Below are 12793 nucleotides of genomic sequence, written 5' to 3' on the forward strand. Positions count from 1 at the left end.
CATGGCAGTCCTGACGTTTTCTTAGGCAGATGAGAAAAGTGTTAGGTGGCACCAAAGATATTTGACACTCTCAATCTGAAAGACAGTAAACATAGTTTCATTCCAAATGCTGAATCATGCTTATGATGACAAGGAGAAGCACTTAAGACTCTAACTTCCCTGAGGTACTCGTCTTCAGCAGATTGCTTCTGTTGAAATCATTACAAGTTTTTAAATTGGGTTATGGTAAGTGCTTCCTCTCCTACACCCTCACTCAGTTTTCCTCATTTTTAGCCTTCAACCTGTTTATTTGTTGGGTTTTGTTTTAATTCCGTGAGCAAAAGGAAGCTTTAGCACATGTATGTGTGTATAGGAAAGGTTTTTAATATAGTTTGTGGATTTAGTGTGATACTTAATTCTGCACAGTAGTTCCAAAATTTATGATTATTCTCCTTCTCCCCACAACATTACCTTAAAAATGAAAAGAAATTGCCTAGGCATATGAAAAATTATGCTCCTGTTAGATACCCCAATCAGTAACCAAACTCTTTTAGTGGAATTCTTGTTAGAACAAGCAAGCTACAGGGGCAGAGATAGAGAGGTAGAAAGCTACTTTAGGTACTCATAAATAGTACCCTAAATTTTAAAGCATTATGTATAAGGCTAAAAGGAAAACATTTTTATATTTTATTCCCTCTAGAAAATACTGATGAAGTAAATAGAGAATGGGTTTTGATTTTGTAAGTTTCTGAGGGTCTTGAAGCAGAGGTATCATAAACTTTTGTATTTTGAAACTATCTCATGTTCATCTTTAAAAATTAAATTAAAAAAAAATTAGCACTTTTGCCTTGAACAAAAATGGATGCCTAATTATGCTGAATAATCACAAGTCAGCTATGTTTTCATGCAGTGAATGGAAGCAACTATTTTACAACACTTTCCTATTTTTAACATTTTTTTCAAGGCTGTATTTGAGATTGTTTCAAGGTGTGTGTATAGAAGGGGGAAGTGGAGGGTGGAGGCGGGGTTGTTTAGAAAAAGAAGATCCAGAGTAAACTACTGATAGTATTAAACTTCCTTATCTCTCCTCCCTTAACCTCTCCCATACACACCTTTTCCCTTTGGTGATTTTCCTGAATTCTGCTGGATACCTAATGTCCTGCTTTCCTTTGGTTGTTTTGGGGGGCCCCAACTTTGGCAAGAGAAATCATGTCCAATGCTGTTGGCATTTTTCACCTCCTCAAAATTTTCTGCTTTCTCCCATGTCCTAGTCCATCAGGGTCTGACTTGGGTTAGACCATCATGGATAGTCATAGGGTATTGATGACAACTGAATCCCTGCGGGCTTGTTAGCTGGCAAAGTGACTGGGACTTTTGGGGAAAATAAACAGTAGATATAATAAGGCCTGCAACTAATCATTCACCCAAGCATTCATTTCAAATCATTAAACACGTATCAAACATCCATTACATTACAGGCTAGGCACCAAAGTGAATAACAGATGGTTTCCATTTTCCAAGCACTGAACTGTTTTGGGAGAATTAGGGGAAAAGAAATCCAGGACTGGCACCTTGATTCAACTATATTCTTCTTCTTCTGTGTGACATGTTGCTCTTCCAGACAAATGTTTGGGATTTGATAATGTATAAAAGCATTGGTCTATTACAGGGGTTCTCAACCCTGGCTCCTTACATTAGTCACCTGGGGGAGCTTTGAAACAGTTTTCTCAAGCTTTAGTGTGCATCAGAATCACCCGAAGGACTTATTAAATGAGATAGCTAAGTCCCAGCCTGAGTTTAGGAATTAGTGTGGAGTGAAGCCAAATTTGCTTTTCTGTCAAGTTCTCAGGTGATGCTATTGGCTGCTGGCTCCCAAGGCTACCCTTTGAGAATCAGTTTTATAATATAAGGATTTCCATGTTCCATCCAGACTGATTTAATTAGTGTGGGAATGGGAACCTGGTATCGTTCATTTTATAACCCCTTCTCCCATTCTAATGTATATCGTTGGGAGGAACAAACTTTCCTCTAACCTTCTAGGTTCTTCCAGCTGGTCTAATAATCCAATCCCAATCAGCATGAGACAGACTAACGAGAAAAATAACCAAATTTAATTACATACATACCTATTGAGACAGGATAGCTAGCCTGTTGTTAGGTAAATAGGGAAGTCCCAGGTAGAATAAACAAAGGCAACCATATCTTGGAACTCCAGGTTCTGAAATGACTCATTCACTCCAGGGCAACAATGTAATTGTGCTCTGGGGATAAATGGGTTATTTTGTAAATCCCTTCAGGCTGGACAAACAGAGCTAATTTGACAGACAAAATCCATCCCCAAGCATGCTAGAGAAAGTATAAAAGTAAGAGCTTTTTGCCTTAGCCAGTGGGCATTCCAGTTTCAGGTACCCCTTCTTTTAAGAGAGCTGTACTTTCACTTTAATAAAAATCTTTGCTCCTTTACCTTTTCTTCCGAGTCTGCATTCTCATTCTTTGGGTACATGAGACCAAGATACAGAATCCTGTATCATTTGGGGGACCAGATCCCTGTATCACTACAGGGACACCACATACATGAGTTCAGAGACAGAAAGAGAAAATGAAGTATATATGGAATTCTGAGCTAAAATGAGATCAGGCCCTTGGGACTTCACCAGAACAGAGGAAAGTCATTCACAGAACAATAGGAAGAGCATGTGTTTAATAATTAGATATTTTCCCTGCCTTGCCAGGAATACCAGGGCTGAAGTTCTGATAAGTCATAAAAAGTTGTTTCTGGTGATAATTCTTATTATCTGCAAGATTCCAATCTAGATTCTTTAAGGGAGAGGTAAAAGTTTCTGCAGGACACCCCCCGCCCCCCAGGGTCTCCATTATCTCAGCTTAAAATAACCCACATGCCAAAGTAGTACATCTTGGGGAGGCCTATTCTGAACCTCTTCACAAGACAAGGCTGACAACCACTGTTCCTCTGGATACACTACCACTGGATAGGCTGGTTTCCTGAAGTTACTGTTCTAGGAGTTTGGGATCCAATTCCTCTGGGTCAATTTTAATAATTCTGCAGTATTTAAAGAAACTAGTAAGTGACTTAATAAATAATTGGAAAAAAAAAACACTACTGCGATTTGGATTCAAATTTATTTGGCTGCCTTCCTTTGGAAGGCCTTTCCAACACTCCTCTGGTTATTTTCCAATACCATGGTAGAAAGGTTATTTTAAAAGTGCCCAAGGTCTTCAGAGGAAAGGTCTTAAAGAAATGGGGTCCCTTTGAACCACATCTGCACCTTCCTTGGGTCCACTTGGGCTGGTCTAGCACTTGTAGTCCTAACAAGCGAGCTGGGCATGCTCAGTGGGCAGGGTCAGTTTTGGGGGGGTGCAGTTTTGGGAAGCCTGCTGCTCTGCTGCGGGTTTCTCTGCCTACCCCCACCTGTACGAGGCTGGGCCTCAGGAGCCTGGGTTTAGCATCCCAACCCCTGGGGCTTTGGCTTAGTCTTCCCTGCGGGTCCCCGCGCTGACATTGGGGGGGGGGGAGTCAGGAGGCCGGGCGCGCCTGCAGAGCGCGCGGGGGGAGCCCGGGCGAGGGCTCTGGGCTCTGACGGCGGATTCCAGGGGTCCGCCCGCCTCCTGGACGCGTTTGTAGGCCCGGGGAAGCCTGCCCGGCGAGTGGGGGAAGCCAGATTCGTGGGCGGGTTACAAGAAAGCAGGTAAGCCAGCCCCGCCGGCCTGCAAGCGGACGAGCGTCTCCTCTCTCTCGGGCAGGTGGCGGGGGCGGCCCGCGTGGTGGAGGGCAGCCGTCATGGGACACCTCCACCATCTTCCCCCCGCCTTTCCCGCCCCGCAGCTGACGGGCAAGGCGGGGCGGAGGGTGTGGGGTGCGGCAGGGCGAGGGCGCAGGGCAGTAACCGCCACCTGGGCGAGGGCCGTGGCAGCCGCCGCGCCCCCCCCGCCCCCCCCGCGGCCGGCCTCGCGTCCCCGTGTCTGGGTTCGAGCACGTTCCTGGCGCGGCAGCCACCTCGCTAGCTCGCCGCCCGCTGGTTCGCGGCGCTTGCCTCCCCCACCCCACGGCCCGGGCTCCGTCCTCCACTTCCGCGTTTGCCTGCCGGGCCCGCGAAGCCTGGGCCCGAAATATCCGGGCTGGATGTGGCGGCTGCGCCACTCAGGCCAGCCCTCGGGGAGGGAGGAGGAGCAGGAGCGGGAGGAGGAAGTGGCCGCGGGGGCGGGGAGCGGCCAGCCGGGCGCGTTGGGTTACACTGGCTCAGCCTGCCCCGAGTGACATCCACGCGCGCCGCGCCGCGAGCACCAGGGCTGAGGCTCTGATTCCTGGGGTGGCCGTCTCCTCCCCGGCCGGAGGAACTAGGGGCTCCAGCCCTCTCTCCCCACGCGCCAGAAGATCAGTGTCAGGTGTGTGCTTCCTGGGAGAGTGGGTTCCCTCGCCCCCAGGGCTCCAGGGGGGCACGGACCCTTTCTGACCCGGGATAGTCCTCTACGACTCCGGTGTTGGGCTGGGTGGTGGCAAGAATCTGGGGAAAGATTTTAGGATTTCTCCCGAACAACAGAAGGTGGACTCATTCTTATCTAGGAATTAGCTGTTTACGTTTTGGAGGGCGGTGGGGTGTAGTAATAATTCACCTTAGTTAAGTGGCAGGACTTTGGGGCGAGGGTTGGTATCTAACTGCAAGTTTACTGCAAACTTTTGTCTTGTGGATGTTGTTGGCTCGTCTGATGATTATTGCTCCCTTCTGAAGGAAGGGAGGGAAAGATTCTAGAAGGGGCTGAGGCTTCTTTGAGGACCTTAGCAACTGGAAGGTGACAGTTCTAGGAGGAAATGGAAGGCATACACTGATGAACTTAAACGAGCCTCCACTCCCCAGATAGTAACTTCTACTGAACAAAAAGAGACTTGTAAAGAATGCTTTGTCAGGAAGGTATAGCCTGTGAATGAAGTGTTGCTCCTAGCAGCTGGGCTCTAGACTGCCTCCCACCCAGGCAGAGGACCATTCACTCCTGAACAGCCTTCCTTAGGAGTTCCAAAGTCATTTACAAACACAGATTCTCACAGTCTTAGTAGCATGGGCCAACCCAAATTACATAACACATTATAAATATCATGAGGCAGCTATAGAAATAGCTAACAGCTAATTTAGTCAACTTATACTCATATATAAATAGGTGAGTGAAGGCAGGGAAAGTTACACCCAGTCTTTATTGCTTAAAACAAAACTTAGAATTTTGCACATGTTCCAACTTTAAGAGATGGGAAGTTTCGTTTTGGAGTGTGGAGGGTAATGGCAACTGCTCGTACTGGGGCCAAGCACTTCCTGGTGGCTAGCTGCTGAGCACTCTAGTTTCTAAGTCCTACAGTTTTTGCTGGTCATCTGCTGAGAGCTGGATGCCATTGCCCAATGGATACCATGTGCAGCCAGGGGAACCTTCTGATGTGGATGTTGAAACCTCTCTGTGTTTCTTCTAGGGGCATATGTCAAGTTATAACACTCTGTTGATTTTTACAAATCAACTCATCAATAATGCAGCAGTACCATAGTGAATAATGGATAAAAGATGGAATTTGGGTTTGAGAACCAACATTGGTGGAGCTGTCCATTCTGATATCTCACATAGTCACTTTATTTTATAAAGAAATTCTAAATAGCATTAAAGCTCTGCTTCCTTTCCCCTTCCTCTGATTTATTAAAAGCTGCAATGGGCTGGCTCAGTAATTGACAATAGAGCCACAATATTACCAATTATCAGTGGGTTTTAAACCCCTCGCCCCCCAGTTTAATTTTTGTAACTAATCTTATACTTTAAAAGATTCCATTGTCATTGTACAAAAATCATATTGGAAAATTACTATAGCTCTAAAATTATCCTTTTTGGGCATATGTTTTCTATCTTTCATCACTAGTATGTAAGTTCTGTGAGAGGGCTTGCTTAGCCTCACACACTTGTATTTCTAAGGCCTAGAGTGGTGACTAGCTTGTAATAAGCACTCAATATACACTCGATGAGTCACTCGATGAGTGACTACACTGTGGGCCAAACTCTAGCTGAGTGTAGAGGGGGAAAGAAAACCAGATTTTGGTCTTAGATAACCTATTCAAACTCACTGAGCCTCAATTGTCTTGGCAAAATGTGGATAATAATATATGATATAATACATGCAAAGTTGATAGTAATGGACCTGTCAGGTAGTAGACTTCAAAATATTAGTTTCCTTTCTTCTTATATTTTTAATTTTTATATTCAAAAAAGGAAGATTTGGGCAAAGCCTGTAGTTAGCTAGATAATTTAGCTCTTGCATGTTGTGTATGAATTATCCAGGCTTTAATTTGGTTTGCGTGATTGGGGGTTGGGAATGAGGAAGGTGGTTAGTGGCAGCTATGGTTATTAGCGAAGGGAAGCAATTTCCAGATCATTATCTAGTTTTGCCTCTTTTTTCTTTCTTGTTCTTGTTCTTCTTCTCCTCCTTCTCCTTTTCTTCTTCTTCTCGCCACCCCCCCAACCCCCTTTTTAAAATGTGATGTTTCTGCTTAGGTTTTCCAAAACTTGATTCTGTTTGTCAATACCTGGACTCAATGTTGTCCTAACTGCAGAAACAACATTTCAGAAAGAGCATTGGAAATCAAATGTATGTAACATTTGTTTTCTTAAATGAAGTTTTCTGTAGGTTTGTGCAGCATTATATAGTACCAAGTTCTAGGTAAAGAAAAAGTATGGTTATCCTGCTTTTGAGAAGTTAGAATTTGTTTAACAGGGTAAAGCATAGATGTAAAACAATTCGAGAATAACATACGATGTTGCCCAGTTATAACCTAGTAATAGAATGTTGGCCTCTAACTCTTGATTATAGAAGGGAAATTTTAACATGGACTCAAGTAGTTGAGGCAATTTTGTGATGAAGAGGATGTCACTTCAGCAACAGGAAAACTTAAAGTTTTCTGAAGATTATAGCAAAAGAAGACCATCTTTGTTTCAAGAATGTTTGCTATTTTGTACTTCAGTGTACGTGTATTAAAAAGCCAGCACAATCATATACTTTCAAAAGTGTACTTTCTATGGAAAAGTATGTTAGAAACCTACGGTAAAATTCTGTATGTGCAGTAAATCAAATGCTTTTCACTATGTCTTTGAAGTTTTAAAGCCCAGGATTGGAGTTAAAAATTATAACTTTATTCTTGCCACTTTTAACACATTTCTGTAAAAGTGTGTCACATGGCCTGCCTGTTACTCTATCCAATTGTGTACAATGGGATATCATTTTCATCTGAGGTTTCAGGGGAAAATTACTAGTTTGTAGGTTTAGGACTCCCATAACTGGCTCATTTCAGGGTTATTATTTTGGGAGATAGGGAAGAACTGAGTGGAACTAAACTAAGAAGATATTATCAAAGTATTTTTAGATGCTTATCACCTTTGAGATAAGATGAAAACTTAGAAGTTGTGTCATGGAGGAAGAAGCAACTAATAAAGGACATGTTGTATATTTCCTTGATTTAAAATGGTTGACTGATGGAGGAAAGAAACAGAAGGGAGAGATGAATAGACTCAACTTCAAGTGAGAAAAGTCAAGGGCCAAGGTGGCTGCAAGCCAGGAAATCTCAAACAACTTTAAAGGAGACCTCTTCTTGAATTATCTGACCAGGGATTGATCGCAGGGACATTTAAGGAAAAAGAAACACAAGGAGCTGGTGGTTTAAATACTGAGGGTGTTTAGATGATTGTGATCATAGTTTGTCCAGAACTCTAATTTTGTGTCCTGATAAGAATGTGACCATGATTTTTTATTTGTTGTTTCTTGTTTTCCAGGATTTTCATCCTTTTTGGAGGTCCTTACTGGTTCTTTGTGTTAAATGTTTCTTCCTGTATCATGTCTGTGCTCTTGTTTCTCATTTTTCAGTTGAAAATTTTATGTTGGTTCTTTCAAAATCTGATTTCTGGTTTATGCAGTAGACAAAACATGGTTTCTGATTTTAATTAGGTCAAGCTTTGGTTCTAATAGTTCACTAAAATTAATGGGAAAAAATTAGTTCATATAAAATATTTCTCTCCCAACCCAAAATTTATTGTGACATCTGTATTAACAAAACTTTAAAGCATTATTTGGGAATATCATTTACTTATTCAGGCACATTGAAATTACTAATGTAATAATTTGTTTTTAAATAGTGAGATACTGTTAAAATGTGTGTACTTTTGAACAATTACTGTTTAACTTACATATATTTTTTTTAAGTCTCATATTTTTCAAATAGCGATATCTTCTGTGGAATCTCATATTTGATTACCCACTATACCCTTGTGTAAAAGGTTTTCATATAGAGGAGAAAACAAAACTCGCAAATTATAACAGAGGGGATATTTTCTGAAAATGAGATTTCTAGAAGCTGCCACTGTCAAATGAGATGGTCTTTGAGTATGACTTGTGACATATGCTTAGAAAGCTTTATTACTTACCTTATATCCCACAGTGACTACTAAAGTAAGTTGGTTATACACAGTAGGAACAAAAGTTTATGTTCAAGGTAAACGTTTTAGGAAAATTTTGGTTAAGATTTTATGCCATTATTATTTCAATGAAACACAATAAACTTCTAAATGTATTTGAAAAGTGATGAAAATAATCACTAGGTACTAGGTTCTCAAAAGTCATTTTCCTTTTATTTAAATGGAATAAAGAAAGGATGTTTTGTTTCATTGTGGTAATGTCAAAACTGCTTTGATCCTATTACTCGCTGTTCCTCCCTTCTGTGGGTCACTCTGTGTTATTGGATCAAGTTCTAAATACTTGTCTTGGAAATTATGACTTCTGCAGTCTTTCCCCAATTTTAAGTTTCTGCCCTTATCTTCCAGCCAAATTGGACTACTTGGAATTCCTTTAATCTCTCTTATTCCTACTGCTGACCCTATACTTATGATCTTTCTTCTACTTCACCTTTTTTGAAATCCTACCAATCCTTGAATGTCCTGACTCAACTGGCTGCCGGTTTCATGATGCTTTCCCTCACTGCCCCAGTCAGGTTTCATGATGCTTTCCCTCACTGCCCCAGTCATCAGAAGTGTTATGTATACTTTCTTTTCTTTTTGTCTTAAAGTCTATTTTTTAAAAATTAAATATAGTTGGTACACAATATTATATTAGTTTCAGATGTACAATCTAATGGTTTGACATTTATATACCTTATGATGTGATCACCACACTAAGTCTAGTAACCATCTGTCACCATGCAAAGTTATCACACTGTTATTGACTATGTTTCCCTTCACCTTTTTCCTCTTTCTCCTCTCCCATTCCCTTCTCTTACTGACAACCATCAGTTTGTTCTTTGTTGCTATGAATCTGTTTTTGTGTTGTTTGTTTGTTTGGTTTGGTTTTTTTAGGTTCCACATGCAAGTGGAATCATATAGTATTATATTTGTCTTTCTCTGTCTCATTTCACTGAGCACAATACCCTCTAGGTCCATTCATGTCGCAAGTAGCAAGATTTCATTCCTTTTTATGGCTGAATAATATTCCATTGTAAATATATACCACATCTTTATCTGTTCATCTATCAATGGGCAACTAGGTTGCTTCCATATCTTGGCTATTGTAAATAAAACTGCAGCGAATGTGTACATTTTCTAGACCCTTTACTCTTTTTTGCCACTCACAAGTCTCTTATTTACTCCTCTCCATTATAATTCTTTTCCTGCAGATCATGCAGAGCAAGGGCTGGATCTTACACAATTTTATAGACCTCACGTGCCCAACCTACATGCTTTGCATGTGGAGGACACATAGTAAATAGTTGTTGAATGAATAATTGCCTCATAATTCACTTATCACTTAATTACTCAAGGAATAAATGACAAAAATGGGTTGGGTGTGATGAGATCCAATACACAGGCAGATGCATCTCAGATAATCAGGTAAACTGGATACTATTGTTTTTTCCGGCCTCCCCTCTCTCCCTACACATTTGGCAGTTTTGATATTGAAAGAATATTTAGGAAGAAGAGAGGAAATTATTACAGTTGAACCAAAGTTACAAAAGCAATCCCTGAAGAACATCAGTGAAGGAACGTACAATGAGGAGGTCATTTAATATCCACTTAGGGCTCAGCCATCTTGTCAGAGCTCTTAGGGCTCCCCCTTCACTCATTTCTCCCTTCTCCCCTCACCTGCCCACCTAATTTAGTCTCTTAAGAAAGAATCCAGACAATTAATTCACAACAAGATGATTGATAACATTAACTTGTCACCTCCTCAAAGGTCTTTGGATTCTAAGGGGACCAAAACCTTGGGGACCTTATGTAAGTTAGGTAGAAGGATCTTTTGGGGAGCAGTGTTTGCTGCTGTGAATCCCAGACGTCACGTTATATAGCCACTCATGCTTTGGTCAGTCTCTGCACCTTTCAATTTCTTCCTCTGTAACATGTCTTTTTGTTATTAATAATGAATGGTAAATAGCAATCGCCATCTTCTCGGCACACTGCTAAGTGCTTTGTGTCCATTAATTCACACATCAACAGTGAACCCTGTTATATCATTGAGGAAACAATTCCAGAGAACTGAAGTGACTCACCCAAAGCTCCATAGTTATTTATGTAGTTACACAGAAACTCTTGAAAATGCTTGTGGGGACAGAGCCCCAGAAAGCAGTTTCCAGGCTCTCGGCCTCACATAGAAAGGTGCTGGCTCAGCTAGTAAATGGCCATCAACTGGGATTGGATGGCCATCAGCTGTGGCTAGTTGGTCGTCAGCTGTAACCAGTGAGCCGTTGGCCACTAATATAACTGCCGTGGCTACGCTAGCAGCAAATGGTGGCTAGCAAGAAGATGGTGGCTGAGCCTGCAAGCGGTGCAATGAGGGTTGCGGACAGTGTGGATCCAGCCTCCAGTGAGACTATAGTGGTGTGCCTCCCCTACTTATGGCTCCGTGGGTGTTCCTTTTTGGCCTCACCATATCCTGCATTCTTATGTGGGGTGCGGCACCAACGACCCCGCATGACATCCCGCAGGACAATGCTGTAAAAAAATAATAGAATCCGGAGATAATTCCACTGGCATTTCTGTAATGTACTTCCTGCTTTTTGCTACTTTGGATTCCATTCCTTGACTCACTGAACTTTGCCACCTTCTAATCCTTCACCCTGTGGTTCAACAGTTTCCACCCAGGGTGGTGAACTTGTTCACACATTGAATGCATAGCACAGTATGCCAGCCTTGTTCCTTTTGATTTGACTTCTAGGAACCCATGCCATTATTAAAATCCTCTTCAGTCTTAATGGATGTGGAAACAACCTGCCACTTGGTATCAATTTCCTTTTCCACTCCTACGCCTGGGTTTGTGAATGCTAGGGGGAAAATGAACACAGACATGCAAATTGGTGGTACTTACAAATTGGTGTTCTCCAGCTGCAGCCACGAGGCTGTTCTGGCACCTGTTTCTAGAGAGAACCTTTTTCCTTTTCTTGCCATAGTTTTTCCAAACCTTCAGCATTTTCTTTGACCTTTTTACCCCACCTGTGCATTTTTTTTTAAGCAGAAGATGATTGTTAGTGGTTAGAGCAGACTAAACTGTTATAACAGAAAGATTTGAAAATAGATAAAAACACAAACCCAGCTGAAGTTTATTTCTTGATCATGTCGTGGTTGGTGAATGGATCCGTGGAGGATCTTTTCATCCTCCACGGGATGAATCATGCACCTGGAACCTTTCATTCTGTGACTCTGCCTTCCTTTAGGGCTTTATTTTTAACTGCGTCCTGCTAGTGGAAAGTGAAAGAGGAGAGGCATGTCCACTTTTTAAATGCTTAGTCTTGAAATGAATGTATCAGTTCTGTTTGCATACTATTGGCCAGAAGTCAGGTGCACAGACATACTTATCAGCAAAGGGAGATTGGCAAATGTAGTCTTGCTGGGAGCCCTGGAAGAAGAGAACATGGGTTTTTAGTGAAGTGTTCTCGTGTCCTGTTGTACTGAGAAAACACAGATATGTCAGTATCTGTTAATATTTTGCTCTCCTCTCCTCATCTTCCCTGGATCTGAATATACCAACTCTATCATTCACTACAAACTTAGAGGTAGAGTTATCCAAAGTTGATGCTTTCCCCAAAGTTCTGGGCCCCCACCCCTTCGGATACCTTACTCTATGACATTTCTCCATATTTTCCTGCATTTTAAACATTTACAAGAATGCTCAAGATTCTCCCATCACAAAGACATACAAGCCAAAAACCAAAAGGATTCCTCCACCCTGTGTTCCTCTCTTGCTACATGCTCACTTTCTCCTTTCTTTCAAGGTATGCTTCCTGAAAGTTTATTTTATATGTTGTTTTCTACTTGATCATCTTTACGCTACAGCTGTTGGAAATGTGTTTTCTGTCTTAGATGAATCTGTTTTTTTTTTTATGATTATCGGTGTCCTCCTGACTGGCAAATCAGTGGGACTTTATTGCTTGAAATTTTTGTGATGCTCTTCAATCCCTCCTTTGTGAAACTGAACTTTCACGATGCTATTATGATTTTTGTTTTTCTTTAGGACTACTTATGGATCTTTTTGAAAGTTCTTCCCTTTGATACTGGAGTTCCCAGGGTCTGTCCTTCATTCACTGTCCTATGTTTGTAGATGCTTTCTACACCATCAAGTTTGTCTAGATCCCATTTCAATGATTCCCAAGTTCACATTCCCAACCAGAGCTCTTCCCTGAGTTCAGACTCAGTGGACATTTCCATTTGGATGTCCACAGTCAAGACAGGAGTCACCATCTCTGCACCCTCTCTCTGCCCCTCCCTAATGCTGTCTCTCCTCTCATGGGAGAGCATCACC

At 41.8% G+C, this 12793-nt stretch overlaps 1 protein-coding gene across 2 annotated transcripts in view; it reads left to right on the forward strand.

The window, feature by feature from the left end:
* The first annotated feature begins 3343 nt into the window (after positions 1-3343).
* Positions 3344-12793, forward strand: part of GPD2 (glycerol-3-phosphate dehydrogenase 2) — a 135895-nt gene continuing 126445 nt past the window's right edge. Inside the window, exon 1 of one of the 2 annotated variants that reach the window (XM_081052554.1) lies at positions 3344-3686. The gene's annotated coding sequence lies outside the window, so the exon portion shown is untranslated. Of the gene's footprint in view, positions 3687-3842; positions 4384-12793 lie in introns of those variants that run through there. The other variant, XM_081052555.1, reaches the window with a different exon arrangement.

The sequence above is a fragment of the Rhinolophus hipposideros genome (genome assembly GCF_964194185.1).
Source record: "Rhinolophus hipposideros genome assembly, chromosome: 6".
Taxonomy (NCBI): Eukaryota; Metazoa; Chordata; class Mammalia; order Chiroptera; family Rhinolophidae; genus Rhinolophus; species Rhinolophus hipposideros.